The 24,920-nt window shown below is 47.7% G+C and overlaps 1 protein-coding gene across 2 annotated transcripts in view; it reads right to left on the reverse strand.

Annotated features, from left to right (window-relative positions):
* Positions 1 to 590, reverse strand: part of TSNARE1 (t-SNARE domain containing 1) — a 738,845-nt gene extending 738,255 nt beyond the window's left edge. Inside the window, exon 1 of one of the 2 annotated variants that reach the window (XM_069220840.1) lies at positions 470 to 590. The gene's annotated coding sequence lies outside the window, so the exon portion shown is untranslated. The remainder of the gene's footprint in view (positions 1 to 469) is intronic. The other variant, XM_069220841.1, reaches the window with a different exon arrangement.
* Positions 591 to 24,920: the final 24,330 nt, after the last annotated feature.

Here is a 24,920-nt window from a genome sequence, read left to right on the forward strand (position 1 = left end):
CTCTGCAAGGGGTGTCTATTTTTTTACTTGACCTGCTCTCGCAAGAACATTATCTTGGGTGATTTTGTGTGGTGTGAGGGGCTATTTAAGAGGCTCAGTTTCTAACTACCCCACCAGCTATGGAAGGTCGGTAGCGGGGGACATGCACCGGCCAAGGGTAAAGCCTTAGGCTGCAAATGCGCAAACGGCAGCTCTGGCACAAAGGTGCAAACTGCGGAAATCAAAGTCACTGGTATCTAGTCTCCAAAACCAGGAAGCTGCCGTGCCCCAAGAGCAGCCCGGCCCCCCGCGGGAGTGCCTTGTCTGCGGCACCCCGTGGGCAGCCCATGCCACATGACATCCCGGGCACTGCGGGCTGCAGAGCCGGACAGCCCAGCCCTGCTGGCGCAGGGGACAGGGCGTGGAGCCTGGCCTCGCACAACCTAAGGGGGCGCCAGCCTGCAGGGCCGGAGTCCCGTGCCGCACTCACCGCGCACTCGGCGGCCCCGGGCTGCGCGCTAGCCCGAGGGGGAGCGGTAGTAGCCGGAGTCTGGAGACACACACAGTCCAGGCGGGAGCCGTGGTGGCGCAGGAGGTGACGCGCATGCGACGGAGAACGGCCAGGGTGGCTTGCGGCTGCGTGCGGCGCTACACGAGCTGACGAAGGGCGGAGGCGGCGGCACTGCAGTCGCACTGCCGCATGGCCTCCTGGGAGAAGAGTTTATTCGTCAGCGGGGTCCTGCGGGGTCCCACGGTCACTGTGCAGCTCCGCCGGCTGACTAGAGAAGATCTGCACCAGATAAATATAATTCAGTACAATAATTTTGTATTGGTAAAATCATGCGTACTGTATCACCAAAATATATAATTTAAACATTAAACGCCAAAGATGGAGGGTGCAGGCCCATTGGTGCGGGGCACGACTGCACTATGTAGATCTTATTTATTAAATACTTGGGAAAGTTTTTAAGGTGGTTTAGAAAAAATAATTAAAATTTTACATCAACTTGGATTAAGGTGGAGGAAGTTGGAAGCGAGACAATGCTCAAATAACGTGTTTTCTGGCTGAAAAACAAAACTCCTACTAATGTTGGCAGGTATGGAAAGTCATGGCAGTGAGTATCCGGCCTTATGCCCCCATAGGTTGTCTCGTTTTTGGCCACCTGCGCTGGTAGGCCTTCTGCAGATTTTCTTCATCACTGAAAAGCTTCTATTCTCTTTGCACAATCTCCGAAGTACCGTCTGACTACCAGAATAGCGGACGAAAAAGAAAAAGTTTTATTTTGATCCATGCAAATGTGCTGCAGGGTTGTTTTGGTGGTTGTTTGCTGTTTTCCTGCTGTTATTATTGCCATACGCAGTGTAGTGTTGTGTTGTAATCTGCTATTAATTTATGTTAGTGTGAGAGCGAGCACTAGGGTGCTCTATGGGTAGAACATTCTGTTGTCATGGTTTGGTTGTTAGGTTAGCGGAGACTTTCCATTCTTGGACAGTTGTTAGGAACTGGCAAGGAGGGAAGTCACACTGACCTGTGCGTTGGATGAAACCTGATAAATAACTTCGAGTTGCCATGGATTCTATGTACAACATAATTATGGCGACTAAGTTCCTTAGCAAAGTCGCAGCGTGACTGGACTAGACGTGTGCTCTGCGAACTAAGGCCATATTTATTTTGAAGGTCTGCAGCATTCAGCACACTCGACTCAAGTACGAGTGGATTTCACAGCGATATTTCGCTCGGAGGGACGTGTTTCAAAGTAGGGAACGGAGCACATGTTATTAGCAGAAACTGTGTTTGGACAACGTTAGGGCCGCAACGATACTTGTTTGCATGTGACATGGAACGTGCAGTGCGCGAGACACTGAACGGGCACAAGTATTTTCTGTGCTGAAATTCAACGGGGAAACTGATACTTATACAGAAGCGCATTACAGGACAAGTGTGCACAGAGTTAAGCATGCGTTCTCACCTGGTCATCCGATCTGACAGTTATCTTCATACATTTCTTGTCTTTGCAGCATACGCTTGTGGAAGTAAGGTGAAATCAAAGAAGGACTGTGTTTGGGTATTAGAGGAAAAACCCTCAGAAGTTCCTTTTCATCCTTCACCGAGGAAGGACTGAGAGATACAGTTTCATGAGCATCCTGTGATCACTACAGTGAAGGAAAAATATATATATATATATGTATTTATTTTAAGTATTATTATATATGTTTTTTATATATACAGTTATTTACTTGTACTTCTAAAATGGATGTTCCTTCAATTGCAGCACCTCCTCCCTTTTATCACAACCAGGAGAACCACTAATAGAATGGGAGGAGTGGCTGGACATTTTTGACAACTATCTTCAGGCGTTAGATGGTCAAAGATTTCGTCCCAGCAGGAAAAAGCCATATTATTAAATGCTTTAGGAAAAGAGGGTCAGCATATTTTCAAATACCTACCAGACCTACTGTTCAAGAGGAAGAAGCAGACATGGATGTGTATCTAGATGCACAGAAAAAATTAGAATTGAGATTTGCTTGAACTCAAAACGTTGTCATGAGGTGGCATAAATATTATACTCAGCCTTAGAGGGAAGGTGAATCAGTTAACAATTTTATATCAAGATTGAGGGAACTGTCAGTGAAGTGCCAGTGTGGGCAAATGGCGGATGAAATGATACAACATTAACTGATTGTTCAAAGTAGGAGTAAAAAAAATGCAGGAGAGGTTGTGGGCAGCAAAGAAACCCACATTAAAAGACGCTATCGAAATAGCAAAGGTGGTAGAAGAGTCAGAATATTGCATGAAGGCAATAAAAATAACAAGTAAAAGATGAGGTAGCAGCGATAGGCAAGCGCTACAATGCATCCACTATGACAAAAACAAGGCATATCAATAACAAATCAGCAAGGGAAGCAACAAACAAATCTACAAATAAAAGATGTATGAGATGTGAAAGTTACAGCCATACTTCTGAAGCAAAGTATTGCTTTGCAATAGGGAAGGAGTGTAAAAAATGCTGTTAGAAGGGAGACTTTGCTAGGATGTGTTGAAATTCAACTAAAGGGAGCATAGCTGTGTTGGAAGAAGATGGAGATGATATCCCAAATAACCAAACGGAAGGAGTAGATAGGATTCTGTGTATTGAAAATAAGGCGATGCTTAGGTCAAGGGAACAAAGGTCAAAAGCTGAATTTGTGGTTTCTGGGTCTCTGTATACTATTGTGCCAAGGAGACAAAATAGACATCATGGGGTACATGGTTGCAGAAATTGGATTTGGGGGAAGTAGTACGAAAAGAAAGGTTCACCGATCCTGGGATGGATTCATCAGTATGACCGTCACATCGTTATTAATCCCCGAGCACGTACTCAAGTCTTAGTAGTTGAAGAAGTAACTTTAGAAGACATTCTCAGGGATGCAAATTATGTCTTCCATGAAGGAATGGGTCAATTGAGGGGTTATTGTCATAGAATCAAGGTGAAGGAAGGTGCAATTCCAGCTCAGCACAAAGTCAGGAGGGTACCGATCTTGGCCAGGGACTAAGTTAAAAAATGGATTGATGAAATGTTGGCTAGTGGGGTGATAGAACCAGTGGAAGCGTCAAATTGGGTTTCTCCAGTGGTAATCACACAGAAAGCTGATGGTAAGCTTAGATTCTGTGTTGCCTTAAGAAGCCTTAATCAAAATGTGGTAATGGACAGCTTTTCTCTTCCAAACATCAATGAACTTGTTTTGATGTTAAAAGGGAGGAAAGTGTTTCTCGAAACTAGACTTGAAACATGCCTACCATCAGATAAAATTACATTCCGATTTTAAAGCATTAACAACATTCATATCTATGGAAGGCACATTTCATTTTACTAGGAAGGCTTTTGGGCTATGTTCTGTGGCAAGTGTCTTCCAGAGAGAGATAAATGATTTGTTTAAGGGGGTTCAAAATGTCATCTACTTTCAGGATGATATCTTAGTTTTTGGAGACACAGTGGAAAATCACAATTTGACACTGAAGCAGGTTTTGGACAAGATTTTGAAGTCAGGTTTGACTTTAAGAAAGGAGAAATGTGTATTCCTAACTAGGGAGGTGGAGTATTTGGGTCATACCTTATTGCAGGATGGAGTCAAACCCAAGAGGGACCTATTGGACGCTATCAAGTTGGCACCACCAACTGAGAACAAAGGCCAGTTGAAGTCTTTCTTGGCTTTGGTTGAGTCCTATTCCAAATTTGTGAAGAATTTTGCATCAAAGACTGAAGTTTTGAAGAATTTGTTGAGGAAAGGAGTAAGCTTTGTATGGGGTACACCACAAGAACAAAGTTTTGAATCGATAAAGAGAAGCGCGGAGCAGGCATTCTGGTTCCATTTGATGTAAAAAACAAATCTGTGGTCATAGTGGATGCCAGCGCCACACGTGTTGGCGTAGTGTTGTCACAGATTCATGGGACCAGTGAAAGATCAGTTGTGTTTGCTTCATAATCTCTGACACCAACAGAACAAAACTATTCTGTGAAAGAAAAGGAAGCTTTGGCAGCGCCATGGGTCACAGAACACAACAGGACCTACCTTTGGAGAAGTCAGTTCAGTTACATACTTACCACAAGCCACTGGTAAAAGTGTTGTCTCCAGGAGGAGCCAGTAAGAGTTCTGCTAGGCTGGCTCAGCTTGCAGCCAGATCTCAGGAGTACAACCACAATGTTGAATATATACCAGGATGGAGGAACATGCAAGTTGACTGTCTTTCACATCTATCACAAGACTGGGAAATAGTTGATAAGGAAGCTTTGACCAAAAGAGATTGTGAGGAGGCTGGCGCAAGAGTTGGTGATGTTGTGAAGTGGTCATCAGGAGCAATAAGCAAGGAGGATTGGAGTGAGGCCATGTTACGTGATGAGGTGGTTAAGTTAATTGTATGCGGAGGACTGAGAGAAAGCACTTTACCAAAGGGTTTATGGTAAGGTGTTAGATGAATTGCCTTTGGTGGGAGACAGCATAGATAAGATTATACCTCCATTTGGGGTAAGGAAGAAATTGTTCAGTATTGCTCATGAGGGACACCTGGGGAAAACACTGACCAAGAGGAGACTCAGAGAAGATTTCTGGTGGCTGAGTATGGATGCTGATGTGGTGCACTGGGTGGGGGGATGTGACATGTGCATTCACAGTGAAAAGAGGTTAACAGTGGGGAAACAATCAGTGTTTGGCCACACTTGCACTCAGAGCAATGAAGTGGACTCCATTGGTCAGTTGGCTACAAGGAGACAACAAGCTGCAAGCAGCCTTTTCCTTGGAGTGCCCAGCTGACACGAAGCAACTGGACCGGGACTGGAGCGTGCTGGTGGCCCCCAATCTCTCCCCAAGGTGTCCTTGGAGCATAAGAAGTGGCCCAGAGGAGCTGCTCCAAAAACCCTGAAAAGTTGGGATTTTAAAGACTTATTCAGAAGGTAAATTCTTTAACCAAGTCGAATCAGGTTATGTAACTAACCCAGAGTTGATTGCGGTCAGCCTGAAATTGCACTTCAGGCTATTGCGACCATAAACTGTTGTTGGCACTTAGTGCTTTTTGGTACTATTTCTACTTACAAAATTTAGACATTGATATCTCCAGCTCCCCTTATTGGAATTTTGTCATTTGGTGTCAGTTTACTGTATTTTTCTCATTCAGTTTGAGATTTTTATTGTTTGGCATAAACACTTTATACATTGCAGTAAATTAAACTTGTCTGCTCAGTGCCCTAGCTACCAGGGAGTTGAGGTCAATTTAATTTAGTGACCTTTACGCTTCATTGATAAGAGCTGTGTTTATTCCTTCAGGTGGGTAGTCTACTCCAAATAATAATCCAAAAATTCTTTCAGTATGCAGTTGAGAACAAGAGCCAAGGAACAAATAATATTAGTGGATCTTGTAGAAGATATTGATTAATGAACGTAAAAGTATCCATCAGTTTTCACCAAAAAGTTAGTTAAAATAAAAGGTTGTATGTTGAAGGACGTATGACTGGGAGCTATGTTGAAAAAGTTGAAAACTAGCCCTTTGCCTTTCAAAGAACAGGTTAAAGAAGAGAATTAACTGATGCATCAATTGTATAAGAAATTGAATCATTTAAATGGCTCACCTCTATTATAATTGTACGCAAACTGGATAATAAAAAAAAGTATGCATGGAGCGTTATACCCGTAATATCTCCATATGGGTGAATAGACACCCTATTCCTAATATTGAGAAAATACTCAATTTTGTTGTCACTCTTCCCACTCTTAAGTGCACACACACACACGCAAGAAATATATTTATTTTTATTTAAGGCTTTATTTAAAGCCAACTTTAGTGCATAGTTAATGTAGAAATATTATTCCAGATGTAAGAAACATAATAGTGATCACAAATTAACAGAATGGAATGACTATAAAAGCAGATAACACATTATTTGTCCTAATAAACATTCTGGCAACAAAAAGTCTGCATTTTATAAGGGTTCAGTATTTAGGTGTTTTTTCATTGCAGGTCTGAACTTCATTTATAGTTTCCAGTGCAAGGCTTGTCTGCAGAACAAGGCCATATTGTGTCTGTGTGGCAATGTTCTGTTACTGGTTGAGGGCATTAATGCAGTTAAATGGAGAACCGCCCTGCTCCTTATGAAATCCAAAGCCCAAGAGAAATATTAACAATCATTTTACAATAAAACACTATTTCATACCATTATTTTGATTTAAAAATACCCTCATCATGTATGATGTAAGTTTGGAAGAGAAGCATGGGGATTTGTTTGCATATTCATGTTAAATCCATTATGCATTTTTCTAAGTATTACATGAATATGTGAAGTAGAGGGACACCGTGAAAATACACAATTCATGCACGTGTGCTCTGCCACAATAAGCACTAATGGATATGAACTAATCAGCAATTGCAAACAAACAGCAACACTTGGGTCTTTGGCCAATAATGAGTAAATGCACAATGTAACTGGCTCTTAGATGGCATATGAAGCTAAACACATGACATGCATTGCATTTGTTTTCGAGTCAGCTGCAGCAATGTTTCAGAGGATGATGGGAGAGATTTTTGAAGACATGAAATTAATAAATTACTTTCAGGATGACATTTTGATTAGTGCTGAGGCTGAAGTGGAACATGACAACAGGTAACAAAACCCTGAGCCTCATAAAGAGGACTGGGATGATGGCTCTCTTAATCACCAACTCCTTGAATTCCTGATTCACAAGAGAGGCCTTCTTTGTCGAAAAGTGGTGAGGAGTTGGTGCTGCTGGAACGAGGACCAGATTTTTTTCAGGCCCCTCACCCCCACTCCTGAGGTGTCAGTTGAATGCCGAAGCGGATGAAGGTAGCAGAATGAATCAGTGCAGGAGGACTTTACCTGTAGCAAAATGGTTTTAAATGTAATTCTTTAATTTGTATTCCTTTCACTTGGAAATCAAGTTGGGGCGGGAAAGCTGAATCAGCATACAATTAAATTGAAGACAATTTAAACTCACCTTGAGTTTTCGGGTCCTTGAGTGGTGAAGATTGTTTGAGTGTCAGGAATTTGAAAATCTATATGTACTGATGTTCAAATCGGAGATTTGTGCAAGATAACTGCAGCTGCCCTAACATTGAGCGTCCTTCTTATGAGCAACATGTGCAACTATGGCACTGCAGGAAAACTGAGAGTCCACACAGTGCACCTCTTTTCAGCCCTTCACCATGCATATAAGTCACAAGGAATAAGACACTCAAAAGGCTTGACCGCTACCATATATTTCACTAATATTCCAGTATTGAGACATACTCAGAGCTCTCAAAACACACATCTTTCCGATCTGCTCCATGTATGACACCAATGGGAAACTGGGAGAGTTCACACAATGCACCTCATTACAGACTTACACCATGCATACATGTTCCAGGATTAAGAAACTCATTCATTCATTAATAACTGTTTTCAGCTCAGATGAGCCATAAAAGTGCATAAAATAGAAGATCAGTAAACATCATCAATTCAAACATCACATCAAACAACTTCATCAAAATGTGAAAAAATATCACAAGATAAAAAAGATGTGCAAAACTGCAATAGCTACAGAGATCGAGGAATAAATACAAGATAACAGCAAAAAAGACCCGTCCATCATTTAAACCTGTCAACAAGAGCCTCAGGTGGTCATTACAACCCTGGCGGTCGGTGTTAAAGCAGCGGTAAGACCGCCAACAGGACGGCGGTAAAAAAATTGCAATTACGACCGTGGCGGAAACCGCCAACAAAGACCCACCCCACGAGGACGCCATGGATCCGGAGCTCCAAATTCTACCTGCAATAGACTTCCTGCTCCTCAACCAGGAGCACGAACGCCGGCGGCGAAGACCACGGTAAGTACTGCACCTACGACACAGGGGATGGGGGAGGCAAAAAACAGGGACATACACATGCAACACCCCCACCCTCACCCACTACAACACACACACTAATGCATATCAATACATCACAGTTACACCCCTCAAACCCCCCAGAAGAATGCAAAGACAATAGAAAATGAGTGTAACCATTGTAATATATTAAAAGCAAATAGGCAGAAATATATATATATATACACCATGTACAAAATATATACCAAGCATTGTAGTCCAGGTAGTGCTCTAAGAAAGTCTGTGAAACACTGGGACCACACGGTATGGGGCGAGGCCGACACAAGATCCCCGATCATGACGGAGAGAACACTGCAGGGGCATCAGAGAGCAACTAAACAGGCACCTCAGGGGGAGGGAAAGGGGGGGCACCTCAGCCGCTTGAGTGCACGACGCCAAATCCATGAGGGAGCCACATGCCCACTGTTCCATCCTGGGGAGTGCAAAGCCACAGTCTCACAAGTCTCTACAGTGGGTGGTTTGGCCACTGTTCAATCCTGGGGAGTGCAAAGCCACAGTCTCACAAGTCTCTACAGTGGGTGGTTTGCCCACTGTTCAATCCTGGGGAGTGCAAAGGCACAGTCTCTCAAGTCTCTACAGTGGGTGGTTTGCCCACTGTTCAATCCTGGGGAGTGCAATGCCACAGTCTCTCAAGTCTCTACAGTGGGTGGTTTGCCCACTGCCATATCCTGGGGAGTGCAAAGCCACATTCTCTCAAGTGGATAACAGTCTCCACTGGTTCTGGAGGGGGCATGGTGCCCAGAGTGCTTCATCCTGCTAAGGACAGAGGTAGTGGATGGATCTCTCCACTGGTTCTGGAGGGGGCATGGTGCCCAGAGTGCTTCATCCTGCTAAGGACACAGGCAGTGGATGACAGTCTCCACTGGTTCTGGAGGGGGCATGGTGCCCAGAGTGCTTCATCCTGCTAAGGACAGAGGTAGTGGATGGATTTCTGCACTGGTTCTGGAGGGGGCATGGTGCCCAGAGTGCTTCATCCTGCTAAGGACAGAGGCAGTGGATGACAGTCTCCACTGGTTCTGGAGGGGGCATGGTGCCCAGAGTGCTTCATCCTGCTAAGGACAGAGGTAGTGGATGGATCTCTCCACTGGTTCTGGAGGGGGCATGGTGCCCAGAGGGCATCATTCACCTCGTGACGGACTCAGTTGCGTCAGTGCCCTTGCCGCTCATGGGCCAGCGGTGCTTGAGACAGCGGTGCCCTGTTCAGCAGTGTTTGAGATGGCGGTGCCCTGTTCAGCGGTGCTTGAGACGGCGGTGCCCTGTTCAGCGGTGCTTGAGATGGCGGTGCCCTGTGCAGCGGTGCTTGAGATGGCGGTGCCCTGTGCAGCAGTGCTTGAGACGGTGGTGCCCTATTCAGCGGTGCTTGAGATGGCGGTGCCCTGTGCAGCGGTGCTTGAGACGGCGGTGCCCTGTGCAGCGGTGCTTGAGATGGCGGCGCCCTGTTCAGCGGTGCTTGAGGCGGCGTTCTCTATTGCAGGGACTCAGCTGCTGGCGTTCCTTCATGGCCCAGTGGGGCTTTTGCTGGCGGTCCTTCATGGCCCAGCTGGGCTATTGCTGGCGGTCCTTCATGGCCCAGCAGGGCCTGTGCTGGCGGTGGCCTCCTGGGCAGGTGGGCTGGTGCTGGCGGGCCCCTCCTGGGCAGGTGGGCTTGTGCTGGCGGTCCTGTCCTGGGCAGCTGGGCTTGTGCTGGCGGTCCTGTCCTAGGCAGCTGGGCTTGTGCTGGCGGTCCTGTCTTGGGCAGCAGGGCTTGTGCTGGCGGTCCTGTCCTGGGCAGCTGGGCTTGTGCTGGCGGTCCTGTCCTGGGCAGCTGGGCTTGTGCTGGCGGTCCTGTCCTGGGCAGCTGGGCTTGTGCTGGAGGTGGCCTCCTGGGCAACGGGGATGATGGCGGTCTTCTCCGACGTGCTGCTCTTCCCAGACTTGCTGGGTTTCTTGTGGCCCTTCCCCACCTTGGAAGGTGTCACAGCTGACTCCACACTCCCACCGGGACCCCTGGGAGCGGCTTTGTTGGCTGGAGTTTTCCCCCTCTCCCGCCGGGCACTGGCCAACTTCTGATGCTTCACTGGTGGGGGACTGTCTGTGCTGTGGCTCCGTGCCACACTGGCTGCCCTGGTGGCCAGTGCACTCCAGATTCCGGTGACTACAGGCACCACTGGTCCCGGAGATGTTGTGGCTGAGGTGCTAGTTCGGGACCTAGGAGACGGACTGGGTGGGGAGGTGTGGGAAAGAGGTCAAGGTTGGACAGGAAACGTTTTTTGGACACACTGGGACGGGTAGCTGGAGGGGGTTTGGGAGTGGAGGAAGAGGTGGTGGTTGTAGGAGGTGTACGTTTGCTGACTTTGGGTGAAGGTGCATGCGCTGGAGGCTGTCGTGAGGTGGATGGCTGTTGGGTGGGTGTGTGCCTGCGTTTGTGTATCTTGGGAGGGGGCGTCACAGTCACACTGGGAGAGGACACGTGAATGGGGACATGTGAATGGTAGTGGGGGTGGTGACTGCACGTGAGCGGGGTGTGGTGGTGGGTGTGCTGGAGAGGGACGTAGTGGCTTTAGAGGTAGTGCATGCAGGTGTGAGTGTAGACGAGACTGGGAAGGAGGAGGGAGACGAGGAGGAGGGGGACACAGTGGAGGCAGTGGATGTTGGTGTGTCTGCATGTGTGTGATGCTTGCGTGAGTGCCTCTGGGATGTGTGGTGCTTATGTTTGCCTGAGCTTCCCTTGTGTGTTGACGTGTGTGCATGCTGGTCTGTAGGTGTGCTTGGGATAGGCCGAGGTACAGGGGATTGGGTCGGGGTGAAGGAAGTTGGAGGGGAGAGGCTAGACACAGGGACAATGGCTGCCATCAGTGCTGAGGCCAGTGTCTGAAAAGCTTGCTGAAGGGCCACCTGAAAAGAATGAATGCCCTCCAGGAATGCATTTGTTTGTTGCAACTGCCTTTCTACACCCTGGATAGCATTCAAAATGGTAGACTGCCCATCAATGAGGGACCTGAGGAGGTCAATGGCTTCCTCACTGAGGGCAGCAGGGGTGACTGGGGCAGGGCCTGAGGTGCCTGGGGCGAAGGTGATGCCCACCCTCCCGGGTGAGCGGGCACGGGGCGAAGGCTGAGGGGCTGCTGGGAGGGCGGTGCTGGAAGGGGGGGTGGCGGCTGTACCTGTAGATGGGGGTGGCACAGATGTTGCCACCACCACAAGGGAGCTCCCATCAGAGGACGAGTCCGTGTCACTGGTGTCAGCTCCTGTCCCCGCCGTGGAGCTCCCCTCGCCCTCCGTCCCACTGGTGAAGTCCGAGTCCGTAGTGTGGCCCTCCATGGCCATGTGGGATGCAGCCCCCTGGTGCTCCGGTTCCACTGCTCCTCCGCCTGATGATGCTAATGCACACAAGAACAGGGAGACCACAAAAAGGGGGGGGATGACAGAAGAAAGACATGTTGAGTGCATGCATTACCGCTACCATTGGTGGACACGACAGACACAGAAGCCCCCTGCACTACGCCGCGCTCTTGGGCTCCACTGTTCAATTCCTGGGAAATGTCCTACAAGGCTATGGACGACATCTGCACACATAGATGACACAGGGGCATGACTAGGTGTACTTGGCACTCTACAGAGATGGGGTGGGGTGCCACATGGCCTGCCTTACGGAGGGGCTTTGCTTACGGAACTCGCCTTGGCCTAGGGAAACCCACAGCCCACCTCCCCCACCCAGACACCTCCACTGCGTGCAAAGTCAGCAGAATGACAGTGTACTCACCCCCTTGTGGCTGCTGTGATGCCCTCAAGCGCCCATCCAACTCCTGGTAGGCCACTGCCAGGATCCTGAACATCAGGGGGGTCATGGTGCGATGGGCACCCCTCCCACGTTGGGAGGCCATCCCAGCTGAGCCTCCGCCGTCTTCTTGCTCCAGCGGCGAATGTCCTCCCATCTTTTCCGGCAGTGGGTGATCCGTCTGTGGTAGACCCCCAGGGTCCAGACGTCCTTGGCGATGGCACGCCAAATATGTTTTTTCAGGTGGGCGCTGACCTACATGAAATGTACAGGGGAAAAAGAGAAGTTATTACCAACTGCACCGTCAAACTGATTGGCCCCCATCCCTACCCTTGCCATGTGGCACATGCATTCACCGTCTTTCCTGCACGCAGCACTCTCCCCCCTTCCTTCTTACATCCAGCCCTCTCCACACAGGCATGGCCCATACAACATGCTTCCTGTGTACTTACCTGTTTGTCTGGCGGACCGTAGAGTAGCGTGTACTGGGGAGTACCCCATCCACGAGTTTCTCCAACTCCTTCGATGTGAAGGCAGGGGCCCTTCCCCAGACACTCAAGCCATTGTCTCTTCCAGACCGAGGTCACAGCAGCACTTGCAGTGTAGGTCCTCTCCTGTCGAAGATCAGCTATCGAGTGATTGAACAGATAGAAAATGGCGGTCACGTCCGCGGCAGTGCGTACCATCACCGCTGGCGTACATCGTCATTGGCTCCTGGGACCCATAGGGTCCAATGTTAACCAATGCAGCATTGCGCCGCGGTCTTCGACCGCCTACCACAACGGTGTACAACGCCAGCGCAGTTACCTCACATCCCATTGTCCAACTTTAGAGTTCAGTCAGCTGCCATTTCAGGGGCCCACATGGCTTCATTTTCAACTGCGTCACACATACCTAGGCCTAGACTCAACACACATAGAGGCCACCTTTTGTGTATGAATGGTGTAAACTGTGGGTACGTACCTCTGAGTTGTTTGACTCTGTGCTCGCTGTTGTCCTTCATAGGCACCGTCCGTTGGGACATGTGAGGCTATGGCGGCATCCTCCGGTGTACCGACCGTTGGTGGACCTGTCGACAATGGAGGAGCGACATGTGATTATCACATACAGGCTTGACCGTGCCACAATCCAGGAACTGTGTACCCAGTTGGAGCCAGACCTGATGTCAGCAATCCTCCATCCCACAGGAATCCCCCTCAAGTGCAGGTGCTGTCAGTGCTCCATTTCCTTGCAAGTGGGTCTTTTTAAACAACAGTGCCCATAACATCAGGGATGTCCCAGCCTATGTTTTCCAATGTATTGTCCAGAGTGTTGTCTGCCCTTCTGAAACACATGCGGAGCTACATCGTTTTTCCTCAGGTGGAGGATTTGCCTACAGTGAAAGGTGATTTCTATGCCCTGGGACACATCCCCAACATCATAGGTGCCATTGATGGGACCCATGTGGCTTTGGTCCCCCCCGCCACAGGAGTGAACAGGTGTACAGAAACCGGAAGAGTTATCATTCAGATGGTATGTTTGGCAGACCAGTACATCTCCCATGTGAATGCCATGTTCCCTGGCTCAGTGCATGACGCCTACATCCTGCGGAATAGCAGCATCCCTTATGTGATGGGATGGGTCAACTCCAGAGGCACCGTGTGTGGCTATTAGGTGAGCACCTGGAAGCAAGACAGTGGGAATGGTTGTCTGGGTCTGGGGATATCCCTCCAAGTTAGTGCGTGTCTATCAGTTGTCCCTCGCCATTTGCAGGTGACTCTGGTTACCCCAACCTGTCATGGCTACTGACCCCAGTGAGGAATCCCAGGACAAGGGCAGAGGAACGCTACAATGAGGCCCATGGGCGAACTAGGAGGGTGATCGAGCGGACCTTCGGCCTCCTGAAGGCCAGGTTCCGGTGCCTCCATATGACAGGTGGATCCCTATTCTACTCACCAAAGAAGGTGTGCCAGATCATCGTGGCCTGCTGTATGCTTCACAACTTGGCTTTGCGACGACAGGTGCCTTTTCTGCAGGAGGATGGTCCAGATGGCGGTGTTGTGGCAGCTGTGGAGCCTGTGGACAGTGAAGACGAGGAAGCAGAGGAAGAAGACATGAACAACAGGGACTCAGTGATCCAGCAATATTTCCAGTGAGACACAGGTAAGAGTACAGACCTGCCTACTACATGTACTTTAACACTACTACCTCTCTACTGTCTGTCGTTTTCACCCAGTGTATGGTCACTGAGTTGTCACTTTCCCTTACGATTTCACAGATGTGGGTCCCACTTTGTGACATCTGCTTAGATTCCTCATGGACTAGAGCTGTGTGACATAGGTATGTTGACATTACAATTGAAAGAGCATTTTGTCACTGTAATTGCTAATACACTATTTCGAAATCACAGACAGACTCCAGATTGTTTTGTGCTTTAAGTGTGTTTATTTAAGTGCTCAATATTGGAGGGGGTAGTGAAATGGTGAGGGGTGATGGCAGAGTCCAGTCTATTAGTCTCACAGGTGCATTGCCCATATGGGCATAGAAAGTGGAGCTGGGGCAGTTTAAGTATGGACAGGGTGACAAAGTGGAACAGTAGGATGACAATCAGGGTGGCCTCATTTCTTGGCGGGGGTCTTGGCATCGTGCTCTGTCTTTTTCCTGTATCTCAGGGACCGTTTGCAGGGTGGTTCTCCCTCTGCAGGGGGTGGGGTGCTAGTGTGGTGGTCCTGTGGCAGGACGTCCTGTCCACTAGCGCCGGCGGAGGTGGTGGGCAGTTCATCGTCCATGCTAGTGTCAGGGGCCCCTTGTAGTGCCACAGTGTCCCTCCTGGTGTTCACAAGTTCCTTCAGCACCCCTACGATGGTGCCCAGGGTGGAGCTGATGGTTCTGAGCTCCTCCCTGAAGCCCATATACTGTTCCTCCTGCAGGCGCTGGGTCTCCTGAAACTTGGCCAGTACCATTGCCATCGTCTCCTGGGAGTGGTGGTAGGCTCCCATGATGGAGGAGAGGGCCTCGTGGAGAGTGTGTTCACTTGGCCTGTCCGCCCCCTGTCGCACAGCAGCCCTCCCAGTTCCCCTATGTTCCTGGGCCTCCGTCCCCTGGACCGTGTGCCCACTGCCACTGCCCCCAGGTCCCTGGTGTTGTTGGGGTGGTGGGTTATCAGGGGTTCCCTGTAGTGGTGGACACACAGCTGATTGACGTGTCCTGGGGACGGAGGTATGGGCCCGCTGGGTGGGTGCTGTGCTGGTGTTTCCAGAGGGGGGAAGGTCTGTGGTGGCCTGTGACTGTGTGAAGGGAACCGACTGTCCTGAGGTCCCCGATGGGCCGGGCTGGTCATCTAGATCCAGTTGGACAGAGCTGCTGTCATCACTGTGGGCCTCTTCTGTTGGTGGTGTGGACATGTGTGGACCCTCCTGTCGGGTGATGTTGGGTAGGGGTCCTGCAGGGGTATAAAAGGATGGTTATTACATCTGTGTGTGGCATGGTGTGCAATGGGTGGGTGACCGTGTACCCCAGTGCTTGCATTCCTGTGTGGGACCTTGTGTGATGATGGTTTAGGGGGTTGTATGGGTATGTGCAGTGGGCATGCTTTAGTGATGGGTGTCCATGCTTTGTTGTTGCATGCAGGGCTTGGTGTTGGGAGGGGTGGTTTGTGATGTTGGGGCATATGTGAGGAGTTGGAGTGCTGGGGGTGAGGGTGAGGGTGGGGGTATGTGCTATCATGCAGGTAGGGTGGGGGATGTAATAGTTAAGATTTGTCTTACTAGAGTCCATTCCTCCACCTACTCCTGCGAGGCCCTCAGGATGCAGAATCGCCAAGACCTGCTCCTCCCATGTTGTTAGTTGTGGGTGAGGAGGTGGGGGTCCACCGCCAGTCCGCTGAACCGCCAGGTGGTGTCTTGAGACCACGGAACGCACCTTCCCCTGTAGGTCGTTCCACCTCTTCCTGATGTCCTCCCGATTTCTTGGGTGCTCTCTCACTGCGTTGACCCTGTCCACTATTCTTCGCCATAGCTCCATCTTCCTTGCAATGGAAGTGTGCTGCACCTGTGATCCGAATAGCTGTGGCTCTACCCGGATGATTTCCTCCACCATGACCCTGAGCTCCTCCTCCGAGAACCTGGGGTGTCTTTGCCGTGCCATGGGGTGGTGTAGGTGATGTGTGGGGTGGAGTGTGTGGGGATAAGTGTGCTGATATGTAGTGGGGTGTTGTGTGAGGGGCGTGGAAGTTCTGTGGGTGATGCTGTTGTTCTTGCTGGTGCTGTTTCTCTCTGGCCTTCTTTCGGAATTTTTGGTAGTAGGGGTTTGTGGGTGATGTGGGTGTGTGTTTTATATTGTAATGGGTATGTGGGAGTGGTGTGTGTATGTGTATCAGGTGTGTGTATTTCGAATTGTCCAATGTGGCTGTGTTTTGTAAAAGTGTGTGTATTTTGAGCGCGGCGGTGTGTACCGCCAATGGAATACCGCGGTTGAAAGACCGCCGCGTGGATTCGTGTGTCGTGATAATGTGGGCGTTTTTCTGTTGGCGTGATGGTGGAGGTTTTGTTTTTGCCAATTTATCACTGACCTTTGGTGTGGCGGACTTGTGTGGGTGTCTGAATTTTGGCGGATTCCGAAATGTGGGTCATAATAGCTGTGGCGGAATTCCGCGGCCGCAGCGGTGTGTTGGCGGTCTTCTGCACGGCGGTAAGCTGCTTTTACCGCCAATGTAATGAGGACCCCAATCTATCAATCCAATAGGTTGACAGTAATGAAATGGGCCAAGAATAACATACATGGCATACATTTCAAATGTGGCTTTCTTATTTGATCTCATATCACCACACAATCTATCCGAGCAATATATGGTCATGGAAAATGCTTAAAATTCATTTTCAGATCTATAAAACAAATACAGTTCATACAGAGCAGTAGCCTTCAGCTGCATGGTCCTTTGAATGTACATGACAATTGAGAAGCAACACCTGGCAGGGCCTGATGGAAAACCAAAGCAGCCCTGAAGTGTCTGATGTTGGCTTGTTTCAACAGAGGTAGAATATTCAGCTTTCTCAAAGACATGTAACAGTTACAGAAAAGCATAACATGCATTTTGCATTGAACAGAGCCGCTATCACATGAGCAGCAAGGTAAGTTAATATTATAGGTTCTCTGTGTGGGATAGGCTACTCAAAAGTGGACAGTATTCAGTCTTAGTCTCATCAGCAGAAACCCATGACGAGCATCAGGTGACCCAGATTAAGACACTCAAATGGCTTGAACTGTACCATGCACGGCCATATTAGTACTTACATTTTATAAGCACTCTGACAACAGTTCAAAAGCCATCCCTTTCGTTCCCTATAGTATGGACAAAGTGAAGAACATATGTATTGGTATTTATATAGCGTGAACATAGCTGCAAAGCAGTAGAACCCTGAACATCAATCCAGGGGTAGGGAAACGATCTACAAGAGGAGAATTATACATTTTACACACAGTGAGATTAAGTGATTTGCCCCAAGTCACACCATGTTGAGTCTAGTACTAAGGCCAAGATTCAAACCTGGGTCCTCAGGTCCAAAGGGAGCAATTCAAGCCTCTAGGCCACATCTGTCAGGAGGAGTGCTAAAACTTCTATGTTACTCTTACACCACAGTGCACTGGTCTTCAGATAATTGAATATCCATCAACCTCCTTTAATCCACCAGCATCCTACTAGTGATGCATTCACAGAACACTGATAAAATCCCTGTATTTTGGCTTGGACTATGCACGTGTATATATAGTTAGTGACATATGCACTAGGCTGTCAGGATCTGCCTCTGTAATGACCTACACCTCACACTGATGAGCCAGTCACAGAACATGCATGTTGCATTAATATACTAAACCGAACCATACACCCCATTACTAAGACAACAACCAGCTCTCATGAAGCCCCTCTGTGTTGACATCCACTAAGCACTGACAAATGAATGTTAAGGATTTCACATATTTCACACAATACTTCTTTGTTCTGACTTGCTGATATTAAGTACTGAGGCATATGCAAGGTTCAACTGACAACCTGTACTGACAGCATAAGAGAAAGTCATAACAACACCAGTCGTGGCTCGCAGCTTTAATGAGGAGGGGGACCGCGCGCAGTGGGGTGGAGTTGGAGCAGCACGTGGGAGCGGGTCAAAAAATTAATTAAAATAAAATCTTACCCGCTCCTCGCTGCACCTCTCCTCCGTCTCCTAATGCTGCAGGCAGGCACAGACTCCCAGTCTGCCCTGCGGCCAATCAGAGGAGCGTCAGGATTGGATGGGAGGACCCTGGCTGGGCGCTCCCAGGCAGACTTGGAGCTTGTGGAGGCTCTCTCCAGGCTGGTAACCATGTTGCTGGGCTGGAGAGAGCCTAAAGCGCATGTATGTTTGATGCGCTTTGAGGGAAGTGCGCAGTGCACTCCCCTCAGTGCTCGTCACCCCTCTGGATTCAGGTTTAATTCCACTAAGATAGGTCAGGGGTTTGGGTGTCTGACAGATCATAACCAGAGATCACAGGCTCCAACGCGAGTAATCCAGGTTAGAAGGTTAATTGCAGGTTGCCAGCTCCTGTCCCCATCGACAGTTCGGGAGGTTTGGTGGTGATGAGGAGAGGAATTATGTCTTCTGCATGGATCGGTAACTTGAAGGTAACATGTTCCAATCTCAGAAAAAAACAGCACTGTTGTTTATGTTACTGAGGTACAGAAGATGTGTATGTAACTTATAGCAGTGGTTATTAACTTGTAGTCTGCAACTCCTCCTCAGGGGGTCTGCGACCACTTAGAAAATGTATTAACATTAACAGATTAATAAAGTAAATAAGAATAAAGCAGACTGATTCATTGGAGCATTGTAAGTACATCAAACAAAATAAAGTATGTAGGATGGGTGGCCCCAATTGAATTTAGAAAGGGTCCACCATCCCCATTAAAATTAAAAGTTTTATTTTGTATGTGTACAACTACAACAACACAAAAATCGCAATGACAATATGTGCACACTGACTCCCGCCCCTGCAGGTTTTCATGGTGTTCAATGTTTTTCGGATACAAAACAAGCACAATACACTAAAAAAGAACTTTACAAAAATGCTGTATCTACTATGTTGGCGAATATTTGAAAAATATTGGGAACGTATCCTCCTTGCGAAGGTGGGTGGTCATGCCAAGGAGCATGGGTGAAATGGAAAGTCACTTTGCATAGCTGCCAAGGTTTCAGATTGCTTATGTGTGAGAATTCTCATAGTTTCAGTGTTCTTTTGAGTGACATTCATAGACCAAATCTATGACACTTAGAGTGACACTTTCTCTCGAGCAAAGTCAAGCAGTTAAGTCCATGGAAACAGATAAATACCTGTGGTGCTCTCAGACTGGGCAGCAGAGCATACCAGAGGACAATGGATGGTCACAAGCAGGCAGAATCCTTTGATGCTCCCAGCAGGTCTTTCATTCTCAGGTGATGCATCTGGTTATAGGTGGTTGGTTGGAGATGGCATAGCCTCTTGGCTCCAGACCAGACTTCTTCTCCATTAGTCTTTCCTACTCATGCTTCAGTTTAGCCGAGCCTTAATTTTCCCCTTGTAGTCAGGGCAGTGCTTTTTCCATGGCAGATCACGTGGGTTTTTAAGCAGGCCATGGCTACTGGGCATCTGAGTGTCCTGAATATTCCAGCCTCAGAAAATTCATCAACACATTCTGGTTATGGTCATATTCATCAGTCAACAGATGCCACAGGGCATCATGTGAAGTCAAGATGTGCACATGGAACTGGCTCTTTAGAAGTAGTTTATATCTGTCCACGGGAGCAAAGACGAGAAACCAGGGCCCATTACCAGGTGTCCCATGCATAAATTCAATGTTTCCAGCCAGCCAATGCAGGGCAGATATTCCTCACTGGAATGCAGGTGCAGCACCAAATGTTCAAAGGAGATGTGTATTGGAGAGGCACAGTGCAGACTTCCTGACCAGAGTCTCTTGTGTTTCCACAACATTGTAGCTTTAACAAAAGAGAGAGGCCTCACATTTAAATGTTTATGTCTTTCTGAAGACTTTGTATAACATACACTGTTGTAAAAAAATGTAAAATGTAAATTAGCACTTGTATAGCGCACTACTCACCCGTTAGGGTCTCAAGGCGCTGTACTCATACCGCTATGGAACCCCTCCTGGCTTTTCCCTGTGAGGCGCCCACTCCTGAGCACCCCCAGGGTGAAGCCAGGCATCCAAGCACTGTTGGGGCCGTTGTGGAGATTAAGCAAGCTATTGCCCAGAGTTGTACCTATGAATTAGATTAGGCACCGAGGCAAGAATTATCTGGTCAAGGGGAATTGAGCCCAAGACCTGCCGAAGCGGGACTTGAACCCTGGTCTTGAGCCAGATCTTTGCTGCAGGGTCTGCCGCTCTAACCATTGAGCCACACTTCTCCACACTTGTACCATACAAATACCCTAGCAATACCTTATGCCCTTGGTTACGTACAGAAGTGGTGAATGGCTTTTGTGAGGAACTGATGAATAAACTGACATTACATACAATAGTACATATTTATAATTTAAGGCACAGCATTACAAAATGGGTTGCCCAGAATCACAAGACTATTGGTCAGGTGGGAGCCGGAATAGCCACAAGGCTTCTATTCAGGCAGAGACTATATAGACATGCTGGCCAGGGGTAGGCTGTTATTGGGCAGATGTCGGAAAAGAGATGGCCAGGTAACCAAAGCAGAGTAGGTCAGTTCTCTGTTCTCAAGCAGAGCTCTGATTAAGAATGATGTGAACACAGAATCCTCAACCCTTCAAAACAGGATAATGGGTTACCGGGGGTGAAGCTACAGACAGGTGCAATGTCCTCAAACAGAATCTGAAGGAGAGTTTCCACTGGAAACAACAGTCACCATGTCTGTGAAGAAGATTAGATTCACCTAGCAAACTTAAATTCAAACATGTAACATATGAACACAACATGCATCTCACACTGCACAAACTGAATCACCCATGCAGGGCAATCCAAAGGAACCCAGTTATCGAGCCCATATCAGTACAATTTCCTGGATTGTTGAGTCAGCCTCCACCACCTATCTTTCTCTCAATAGTTGTCACAACAGTGGTCACATCAGACAAGATTACATTAATGATCGCCCCATGCAGGTTCACCACTAGTGATCACCCAGGGCATCCGGTAAGGTTACCAGCAGTGATCACATCAGGGACAGACATCAGTGAGAATATAATTGGAAGGGGCATAGTGAGAAACTGATATTGTATACACAGATCTCACAATCTCAGGCCATTCACAGACAAATTAATCCTACAGGCCCCAATAGCATAACTATGCTCAGATGAAGTCAAGAGAACTGCATACTCAGGTAGCAGAGATTTTTACAACAATGTCACATTGTCGGACAGCAATAAAAATAATGCCTTTAAACACTTTCTTATGACAAGAGTAATGCCATAGCAGTAATTGCAGCAAGTGCTGTCTGGTACATTGAAATTAAAGTAATTTTGATTCTTCTCTCTGACCTTGTGTCCTTTCCTCACACCTTTCCAAGGAACACAATATCTTAGATTCCACTGAAGGTGCAGCAAGTTTGTTTAATTGCTTATCGGCAGAGAACATGGCTCTCTGGACAGGGATGCACACGCAAATCGCGTTAGTATTGGAGTGTGATACTGGCTCCGAATCACTCCACAGAGACACTGACTCATGGTTGCAGCTCGTTAGTAATGGTCTTTTTCCTGTACCTTTATGACCCTCTTCTGTCAACCATAACCAGAGGTCCCTCTGAGCATATGTTGTCCTTGTGTGTGGCATGTATGGAGACTGGGCTGCTTGAATAGTGCTCTTCATTTAAGGCACAGGTGCTTCACTTGATTATCCAATCATTGCTAACACCAGCCTGGTTCCCTCTTCATGGAGTAGACCCTTGTGGTGTACCTGAGAGATCTGAAAGTTTTTTCTCCTTTTCATGGTTTAGGGGCTGCAATCCATAAACAACCCTCACACCTGCTGTGGAATTCCAGTAGCTAAAACTTGTTTGGGTGCCTGGTAAGCCTCGTTTTCACCTGCCCAACAACAGCTGCTTTGGATGTCTGGTAGGCGGCTTCCAAATTCTGATGATCGTCGGATTCTACTTTCATTTCAGTGTAAAACTGAATGTATGAATTTCAAAAGTGGCAAACCTTTGGTCATGTTCTGCATGCCATAAGTACCAATTATGGATACATACTGGCCATCCAGAGTCAGTACATTGCATTTGCCTTTACATGATCTGAAGCTCTGCAGCGCCAGCTAAGAGGTGATTAGGGGGGAGGGAGTCCACATGTTGCTTTAATTGCTAATTTGGTATCTCTGCTTCTCTTGGGCATCTTTAAGACCTTGCAGCTGAGTTTCCTGTCAGTGTTTCATGGCTTTGTCATACCATTTTCGGAAAGCTAACCATTGTAGTGATGTAAGTTTGTTATTAGGCTCCTTTAGCCTCTTCTTAAGGTTACTTAAACATTCAATATCGAAGGTCCCTTCTTCTGGTAAAGACTTACCATTAACAGCATCAGTGCACTTTATCCATTCCTCTTTATACATCTATGTACCGTGCCAAATCAATGGTACATACCATAGGCGGGAACGCCTCGAGGTGAAGCCTACTTATTTTTTACTATAAGGCTCCCCTTTACCTTTTACTGCACCCACGTTCACAACCAGGAAAGAATTTCCGGTAGTCTGTCACCCTGTGCCAAAGCTCATCCCATGAAGGAGATGGGAGAGGGAAAAGAAAGGAAGGGCCTAACACCACCACCTACCTAAGATGGAGCATGAAAAGTATATTCTCTCCTATCCTTGGCCCCCTTGCAATCAGAAATCCTCTAGTCAAAGCCCACCGAGACTCACCAAAAGTCTAGGGCGGCTGAACCAGTGTACCTCTTTCAACTCCTACATAATGTTTGCCCTTGGAGCTAGACATTGTCTTCCCTCCTGAGCTTCCTGCTCCAGTATGGTGTGTATCAGTCACACCTCCACCTCCTGGTTCCTGCGACTACCCCCTTTTCCTGCCCAATCGGTTTACTCCCCACATCACATGCTTAGACAATAACGTCAGTCTTTAGGTAATGAAAAAGTACCTAATAATAATCACAGAATGAATCGTTCGAGGCTGTCTGACCTGAAGAGTAGGGCCAACAGTGGGCCGCCCTCCACTCAGGTTCCCCATGAAGCTTCTGCCATCTTACACTGGGCGTGTGGGGTTGTCTAGTGGAGATCCAATCCACTCCAGTCACTGCTGATTGGCCTAGCCTTGGCCAATGCGCCAGAATATGTTGGCAAAAATCTTCAGCTTGCGTTTCAGGTTGAGTTTCAAAATATTTAGTGACAAAAACAAATCTTAAATCATCGGTGGGGACAAGCTTGTTAAGTATGACAAGACTGAAACTTACACTACATTTCACAAAGGAATCTTGTTTTGGTCACGCACAATATGATTCCCACAAGCAGGGACCTAGCGAAGCTCTTGTGAACTAGGGATACGGCCTTTAGAAAAACTGTAAGTAGTTTTCGCTTGAACAAGCTTTTCTCATCTTTTCATGTCAAGTTCCACTGCGCAGTGCACCTCAGTGTCAGCACCAGACATACCTTGTGGACAATGTTAGCACAAACAAAAACACATGGTTGAAGCAAGTTACATTTACGCTAAGACAGAAAATATATTAAAATATATCACAACTTCTATTCCGATAATTGCACAAACACACTATGGTAATAGTCCAGGGAGCCTACTTTGGGCATGATCGCAGCTTGAGAGCACCAGGTGCCAGAAATGAATTCGTGACACGGGTTGGCGGTAGCGTGTACACAAGATGGAGCACAACACGGGAATCCCAGGGGCCCATGGGGCAGAAAGGGGAAGCAGGTTGTAGCAACTGTACACAGTTACCTTCGGGGGAAGTACACATTCTCTGTCTCCATCTGTGTCCCACATCTTCTGTGCATAACTCCAGCTTGTCAACAGCTTTTCAATATATAAAAGACAAGACTCTTGGCATTGGTGCCGCTAGTCCCAGTTATTGATATTGAAATACACGTTCCATCCTGTAAACTGCTGTTAACTAAAAAGCCAGGGCGGGAAAAACAATTCCCACACGGTATGGGGGCACTTGGCACCCAAGAACAACTACATCTTAACAATATAAAAATCCCAAAGTGATGGTGAGGGCGCCTGTCACTCAATGCTGGTTACATCTAAAGTAAAAGCTCCACCTTTACTACAAAGTACACTATTCTTGCGAGATAAAGGGTCACTTACCCTTCACCTATTAGGGGGCGCATAAAACAAGCATCCTTTCGTCCAAGCGCCGTTGACAGGATGATCATGTGCCGAGGCTCTACAACAAGCCTCTAGGAAGTCATGGTGAACGTGCCACAGAAAGATATTTTGATGGGAGAGATTTAGGGCCTGATTACAACCTGGGCGGATAGGATACTCCGTCACAAATGTGACGGATATACCGCCTGCCGTTTTACAAGTTTCATAGGATATAATGGAACTTGTAATAGGGCAGACAGGATATCCGTCATGTTAGTGACGGAGTATCCCATCTGCCAAGGTCCTAATCAGGTTCTAGGGGGACCCGTCCTCTGTATTACAATTTCCATTATATCCTATAGAACTAGTAAAACCACAGACGAGATATCCATTACGTTTGTGACAGAGTATCCCATCTGCCAAGGTCGTAATCAGGCCCTTAGCCAATCTTTTATATTCTGAGGTTGGCTGTCTGGGTCTAGTCTTGACT

This window comes from Pleurodeles waltl, chromosome 2_2 (assembly GCF_031143425.1).
Source record: "Pleurodeles waltl isolate 20211129_DDA chromosome 2_2, aPleWal1.hap1.20221129, whole genome shotgun sequence".
Lineage (NCBI taxonomy): Eukaryota > Metazoa > Chordata > Amphibia > Caudata > Salamandridae > Pleurodeles > Pleurodeles waltl.